Raw genomic sequence first — 8,680 nt, forward strand, 5'->3', positions numbered from 1 at the left:
AAAACCCTAAGTTTTACAAGCTAGGGTTTGTAGCTTACCTCTTGAGCTACACCAATGGAGAAGAAAGAAAGAGAGGAAGATGCTCCAAGCCTTCTCTATCTTGTTCTCCTCCTTCTTCTTCTCCTCCTTCTTCTTCTTCTCTTTCTTCTTCTCATTCTCTTTTGTTCTTTCTTTTCTAGAGAGATAGAGAGGGAGCAAGAGAGAGTGTGAGAAAGAGAGAAAATGAGAGGGTGTGAGGGAGAGAGAGGGCTCAGCCCATTCTAATAAAGGCCATTTTACATTTAGACCCCTCAACTTTTCACCCATTGCACAGCCCTCACTTGGCAGTTTTTGCCCAGAGGGACCGGTCTCCCCGACAAGGGACCGGTCCCCGAGAGCAGCCCACGCTGCCAGGGGCCTCTTTCGCGTTCGGGAACCGGTCCTCACCTGAGGGACCAGTCCCTGGGAGACCGGTCTCTCCTGAGAGACCGGTTCCCAAAAGGGGAACCTTCAGGACTTTAGCCAAATTTTGGCTTTCCTTCGAGGGTGTCGCCCACGGGGACCGGTCCCCTCAGCCAGGGACCGGTCGCATCGACCTCCCTCGCGACCATCAGCTACGGGGACCGGTCCTTCCTTCCTGGGACCGGTCCCCGAGAGCAAAAATCTGCTAAGTCTAGATTTTGCTTATTTGCTCTTGCGGACTCAACTCCAAAGCATTTTTTGTGTTTTGGACATCTCCAACTCCCACAAAGCGTATACTCTCGACAGTTAGTCAATCCTGGATGAAGTACAATTCTCGGATTTCGAGAATTCACTTCCTTACAATATATATATATATATATATATGCCGTGGCTACTATACTATTATAAGTATTGGAGCCGTCGTACTCTTAAGTTGTTTTTGATGATGGAGCTTTCGAATCGATGATCCACTCAGTTAAATATGATCTAGAGTATTTGAAACTTCTAGAAAATAAATTTCGTAAATTTTCGAAATCATAATAAAGTCCATCAAGCGGGCATAAAATGAACGGTCAAAATCGAACGACGTCCTAAAAAAGGATGATCGGATCCTTCAAATCAATATCAGAGGTTATGACCTTTACTAGTAGCGAAATAAAATTTCTATCAAAAAATTCAACAAATTTGATTCTTTTACACCGTTAACTAGCAAGTATTCATACCGACCATTAAAATTGTCAAATTTGTGACCGTCTTGATCATAAGGTAAATAATGCGAAAAATTATAAATATGATTTGCTAGAAGTTTTAAATGCTGTAATATAACGTTTCACGTATGATCTCGATTCGGAAGACTTAATCGTCGAAAATGATTTATGACTACAAGAGAGATTCGTATCATAATGTCATAGTCGGACCCCCATTATATATATATATAAGTAATATATTTATATATATATATATATATTATAATATATTATATACATATATATATATATATATATAGAGGCTACTATGCTATCGGAAGCACAAGAGCCTTCCGTGCTTCTAGCTCGTTTTGATGTGCGACTTTCGAATCGTCGGATGCGCTCCGTTAAACTTGATCTAGAGTATGTGGAGTACTCTAAGATAAAAAATTTATTATTTTTCGATATCATTTGCCTAGTGATCGAATGGGCTCAAAATCAACAATTTCAATGGCCGTATGGAACCGTTGTGCAAGTGTAACGTGTTGAATATATCCAAATCACGTGAAATTTTGGATAGAAAATTCTTTATACTAAACTATAAAACAAGATCAATATCTTTGATTTAAAATTTTAATGTCATATTACTATATTTTATAAGATTTTTATTTTCAGCCGTTGATTTTGAGCCCCTTCGTTCACTAGGCAAATTATATCGTAAAATCATAAAATTTATTTTCTAGATACTTCAAATACTCTAGATCAAGTTTAACAGAGCCGATCGACGATTCGAAAGTCGCAACATCGAAAACGAGCTAGAAGCACGGAAGGTTTCGTGCTTCCGATAGCATAGTAGTCTCACTCTATATATATATATATATATATATATATATATATATATAACAACACGCACGCTACACCATAAATCATATTTGGTGGCACTTTTTTAGTGGCTCTTATAAAAAATGCCAGTTATAATTAGTTATTAATGACACTTTTAAATAAATGCCTTTAGTTAATTAATTATTAAATCTATTTTTAATTTTTTGAAAAGTTGTGAGGTCACATCAAAATTCTACCCAAAAAAAGTCGCCAGCAAGGCGGGAATTTTTGACTTCGCGCTTAAGGAAAAAAAAAAACCCTCTTCGATCGAAAAACCCTTTACGCGGTGGCCTAGTTCTCATCCCATCTTCAAAAAAATCCCTTCGTCTTTGCTTCAAACCCGGCCTCCTTCTCCTCCTCCTCCTCGTCCTCCTCCTTTCGCTCTCACCTTCGCCTCGCCGCAATCTCGTCTCTGCCCCCGAAGCGCCGACGTTGGAGGGAGGAGCCACGATCTCGTCGCTCGCCCCGCCGCCGCTGCCGAGGGCTCCGAACCCTCGGTCGCCGCCGCCGATGATAAGGTGAAACAATCGTTTATGGAACCCTTGTTCTTTTAGGTCGATTAGACCCTGATATGTGAATTTATGAGATCTGTTTTAGTTCGAGAAGGGCTCGATTTTGGCGGATTTGCTTCTCTTGGAGTTTGCTTAGGTGACTCAGGAGATATGCAGGCTAAGTTATCACTTTTTTTGTATTTTACTGTTGTGGTTACAAGGAAAAAAAAAAAATCGTACGTCCTTCAGATTGTTACCAATTTAGATTCTTAATAGCTTCACACTAGGTAAGGTTTTTCTCAATAATGACACAAATAACATTCATTTGGATGCAGCAAATTTGGCGATATCGATGATGAGGATCACTTCATCGAGACTCTTACAAATGATGTTCGAGTGGTTGATGCGGTGCCTGAATTCATAATGGAGCGTTTTGGTGACAATATGAGTAATGTATTCAACTTCAAAATAAAAGCTTGGTCTTCTATTCAGTATTACAAGGATGCTGTTCTTCCAAAGCTGGTTGAAGAAAAGTGAGTCGAAAATCCTATTTATATGCCATTTCCAGCTGTTACTTTCCTCATTTCGATTTATGTGGAAATTACTAGATGAAGATTTTGGCTTTGCTTTATGTTAGCTTTTTGTCGAAGTTACTCTTTAGCTTATGTGTAATAATCATTCAACTCCTCAAACTTGTCTTTTTTTTAAAAAAAAATATAATAAAATAAAACAGGCTTATAAGGATTTCTCCTTTCGCAAATCGGCTATCATTTGATGCCCCTCCTGCCGTCCAACGCTTAAGATGCTTGGCTAATTTTGAAGCCTTGCGTTTCTCGAATCCTATTGCAACTTTTGGCTGAAAAGTTGGTTTCTCGAATGAAAGAACGGAGTGTTGATAACAATGGCAAATATGTTGCAGTACATCTTCGCTTTGAGGAGGTTTGTTTGTGTTTATTTTTGTAATATTTACATTCATACCTCTGCAAAACCATCTATTGCACTTACAACCCTACAAAACCTTGAATTTTGATACATGCACTCTAAAACCTTAATATCTTGCATATGTACCCTTCTACTTGTGAGAATGCCCCTCCTTAGAAAAAGGAACTTTTTTTATAAAAAAATAGCCATGAATTGGATGACTCCCAAACTTTTTTTCATTTAGTTCTGCATCCTTCTGCAGCTTTCATATTTTGGGTTACATTGAGGAGTTGAGGACTTGATAGTAGATTTACCTATTTTTCAGGATATGGTTGCATTTTCATGTTGCATATTTGATGGTGGGGAAGCGGAGAAGCAGGACATGAATGCAGCAAGAGAAAGAGGGTGGAGAGGAAAGTTTACTAAACCTGGTCGTGTAATACGACCTGGTGCAATAAGAATGAATGGAAAATGCCCACTTACACCTTTGGAGGTACATACTTTCCAATTTCTCTTCTTCTTCTTCTTCTTTAGATTGCGTTACGCACGAATGTGTCGGAAATAATCTTTGTCTCATTCAAACTAAAATATTTTAGCATATCTTTAGCAAAATATTTTATCTTTCTAGCTCTTATATATATCATAAATAAAAAAACGTGCAAGCCATGTTTTAACATTTTCTCTTATATATAAGTTAATAGTCTCTTAGCTTATTTGAAAAGGAATCTGTGAATTGGAGACAACACTGTTTGTAAGCTGTAAGTTAACTATACAGTGAGCATTTGTGTCGAAATTGTAATGCTGTTCTGGTGAATTCGGGAAAATTCTAAACGATGGACTAGGCACGTGCATATGAATTGAGCATAGTAAACCCATAAGATTTGCATAAATTGGCCAATTTAAACTCATGAAGTGGTAGTTACCTACTCTATGTTGATCATTGTGCTATATATAACTATCGTTTCTAGAGTAACTTCAGTCAGGATATAGTGTATTTATGCAAGCTGAGACTGATTCTTAATATCTACCGATGTTTTTTCTTAGATTTAAGTTATATTCATAGTTCGCTCCTCCACTCCACTCCTCCACTCGCGTCGCTACGATCGCGTCACCCTCACCCGCGCCTCACGTTTTAACTCCCTCTTCGACCCCATCCTCTCCGCCTTCGCCGCTGCTTACTGGAATATTTCCCTCCTCGATGTCGGCGAGCGCTGCTTCCATTGCGGTGTGCTAGGAACAGTTCGTTCACCCCTTTGCAGGTTCTAGTTTGTTTAGATTTTATTGTTTGATATGTTTTTTTAATGGGTTTGGATTCAATTTTTGTATTATTTTGATGAAAATTAATGGAACTTAGCAAGAAAAACTTCATGATTTTTATTTATCGACATATTCTTCACCCGAAATGTGTTGGATTTCATTGTCATTTAATTTTATTTTGTTAACAAAACCTTAACTAGAGGTTGATTTTAAGGAGTTCGTGGCGCATTCGTCTGATGTCAACTGTGTAACCATCTGGAAGAACGCGAGGTGAACCTGTGGGCAATTGGTAAACCAACGCCATTATTGGTGAGTCCATGCTTGCTCTTTCTATTTATTTGTTTATTTTCTCTAATGTATCTTATTACACTCTGTGCTTCAATTCCTGTGTGCTTCAGTTTCAATTCCTTTTCTTTTTATTTCTTGGATCATAGTAAACTAAAATGATCAAATTTTAGTTAGTTGGTAGCTTAGAGAAACCGAAGTCTATCAAGTCCTGGGTGTTTCCTTTTCAACAGTAGTTCTGATTTGTTAAAGTGCTAAAATGTGTGATAATTTATTTGAAATTCATGCCATGACTATAATTTCACATGGTAATACAGGTGTACAGAGGTTACAAATATCTTTTATATTGTTTTACTTTTTGTCTTTTAAATGGTGTTTTCATTCATTATGCTATACATGATTTGGATTACTTGAGTAGTTAGCTCCAACTTTTTCTCTGATGATTTTTTTATGAAACAGAGTTTTACTATTCAAGTAATTTATCTTTGATACAAATTTTTGTTAGCAGTGATTGCAAAATGTCCCTTGTTTTCTTCCTTTTTCATCACTAGCATTTGGAACTCCCATGTTTTAAGCAAGTTTTAATCATCAGAACTAGAAATATTTTAGCTCTCAATAATGAAGTCAATAATGAAAATGAATCTGTTGTTATTGTTGTGAAGATCGTAAGGACTGTAGAGCAACAGGAGCTACTCTTTGATTGCTGAAAGTAAGGCCTTTTGGGACAGCAAAATATCCTTTTTTTTATTTGTCAATCATAAGCGGAAAGAGGCAGTAAAGAAACTTCTTAATAACCTTTTGACCAGATTAAGTAGAGTTTCTGTAGTGTTGGGACTACATTACTAGCAATCAATCAGATTCAATCTTTTTTTTCTCTCTTCATTTTTTAAAAATTATGAAGCTTGAGTTCGACTATGTTTTTTTTCTCTTTGTTTTTTTAAAAATCTGGTTCATGTTTCAATCTGGTAGGAGAAAGTTTATTCTGTGTGTTGATTGAGAAAATGATAAGCTCCTTTTCGTAGGATTTTATTATCTAGATGTAGGTTGTAGATAGTATACTCTGTTTCATAGGCTAATTTATTTTTATTTTTGTTCTAATGCAGGTTTGGTTATTAGTTAAGAAGATGAAGTAACCTGTATAACAATTTGGAGACTTCATTTCCTTTATTTTGTCAATATTAAAATGTGTACTTGGAGAATATTGATATTGTTTTGTTGTTGGGACTAAACTAAGTCTTTTTTTGTTTATTATGGATATTGAATATATGATACTTTTTAAAACTTTATGAAGTTATCATTTTGTATATTCTCGATTATATTTACTAAAATGTGTACTTCATTTTATTCGATGTCGACGTTTGTATGTGTCTAAATTTTCATGACATTTTGTGTTGACATGACATACTTAATTTGGCTAATTAAATAATCATTTCGTTGGTAATGTGTGAATTAATTCATATTCATCTAATTACAATATACGATATGCATTAAAATTTTAACCTTTTGCCGGCACTCTTTCTGTTAGGATAAATTCAATTTTTTGTCGGCACTTTTTCCTGTCAGAATATCTAATTGGGAGTAATAATTTTAAATTTATGGCCGGCATTAACAAATGCCTTTAAAGCTTTGCTGGTAGTAAAAATTGTTTCTAAAAGAAAGAAAAGCCGACAGGAATGAGTGCCGAAAAAGAGAAATTATTCGGCACTTATGAGTGCCACTATATATTTTTATTAGTGGCACTTTAAGGTGCCGGTCATTTAATATTTACCGGCAGTTTGTAATAAGTGCCAGCAAAACAATTACCGACCGAGTTTTAGCCAGCACTTGTGGGTGCCACAAACAACCGCCGGTAAAACTTTTTCCTGGCACTTTTCATACTTTTCCTGGCTGTTTGAATTGCCTCTAAAAGTTCCTTTTGGTGCAGCCGACATTGAAGAATTGTTTGTAGGAAATTTTTTTTTTTCTCTTTACAGAAGAATCGTTTGTAGAAATTTTTTTTTTTCTCTTTACAGCTTGATGTCTTGATGTTCTCTCTTTTTTTTTAATATTTATTTTGTCATGCTTTGACTGTGTAATACTTAAATTTATAACCAAGGGTTAATGTTTAGAATTGGTATTCTAAACAAACTAAATACATATACAAATTTTTTTCCAAAAAAATCATATATAAAAGTATTATGATTAGCACAAAAAAAATTCTTTAAATACTTATTACAAAAATATTTCTAAATTGGCAACCAAATTGGATTATATCATATATAATAGTATTACGATCAGGATTGGAGGAAAAAATAAAATTTTAAATTATTCCCGACAATAAATTGGATGCAAAAAAAATAGTATATACATAAAAATTAAATCAAAGAACTTACAAAATCTGAGGCAATCAATCACAGATCAACGGTACACAGATAAACGGTACACAGATAGTCAATTTCCTGAAACAAAGTAAAATTATTCAGTATTTTTTCAAAAAAAAAATGAAATTCAAACAAAAATGAAAGGTAAAAACTAAATCAGAAAAAAAAATAGCACCAGCAGAGAAATAGAGAGTTTTTACCGCAAATAAAAATTTTAATAGAGGCATATTATATAGGCAAAAAAAATAGCATTCAAAGTAAAATGACCCTTCGAATTCAACAAATACAAATATCAGTCGAAGAGAGCGTAAAGAATGAATCCGAACCATTTTTGCACCTGGAGGGCGATTAATCGGCAGGAACGAAGCGCTGCTAACAAAAAAAGGCGCGACGGGAAGAAAGGCCGAGAATGAACTTGACCCAATTTTCTGTCTAGGAAGGACGTATCAGGAGTCGAAGAGGCATCTAGGGGGGCGAGCAGCATTTAGGAAGGTAATTTAGTATGACAGGTATGTCCCACAAAAGTACAAAATTAAGCTAATATCGCCACGTGGACAATCGGCAAGAATAAAGCGTTGCTAACAAAAAAGGCGCGACGGGAAGGACCAATAATAAACTTAGCCCAATTTTCTGTCTAGGGAGGACTTATCAGGAGTCAGAGAGGCATCTAGGGAGGCGAGCGACATTTAGGCATAGAATATTCTTTATGAACATAGAACATAGAATTAATTCCTAATTAAATATAGAATATTCTTTATGAATTAATCGAGCACGTTCATAAAGAATATTCTATGTTTAATTAGAAATTAATTCACTAAGATATTAAATTACAACTACGTATGTAACACGAGCTAGCTCGTTAAAATATAGAGCTGAAAATTCAGCTCGTGTTTGGCTTCAAAGAGCTGGTTTGTTATTTAGATCGCCAACCCTACTATTAGGTAAATAAATTGAAAAAAAAAATAAAGATTAGAATTTTAATCTAATAATTAAAACTCACAAAAGTGTGGAGCTACTATACTATTAGAAGTATATAAATCCAACTTTGGATTCCTAGGATTTACTAGTTGACAGTGCTAATAATATAGATCCAAAGGTCCAAAGGTTGGATGTGGGTTCTTCTAATAGTATAACTGCTCAACTCTTCACAAACTATAGTTCTCTACACATTTACATTGGCCTAAAATTCTAGTGGTATATAGTTCCAACTTCAGAATCCTAAGGTTTACTAATTGACGGTTCTAATAGTATAAGATCCAAAGGCCCAAAAGTTGCAAGTGAGCGCTTCTAATAGTATAGTAACTCAACTCTTCACAAAATATAGATTTCTTCAAATTTAGATTGGTCTAAAATCCAA

General features: G+C 35.3%; 1 pseudogene; it reads left to right on the forward strand.

Annotated features, from left to right (window-relative positions):
* LOC109708749 lies at positions 2,263 to 6,267 on the forward strand (annotated as a pseudogene).

Source organism: Ananas comosus, linkage group 1, assembly GCF_001540865.1.
Source record: "Ananas comosus cultivar F153 linkage group 1, ASM154086v1, whole genome shotgun sequence".
NCBI classification, from domain to species: Eukaryota; Viridiplantae; Streptophyta; class Magnoliopsida; order Poales; family Bromeliaceae; genus Ananas; species Ananas comosus.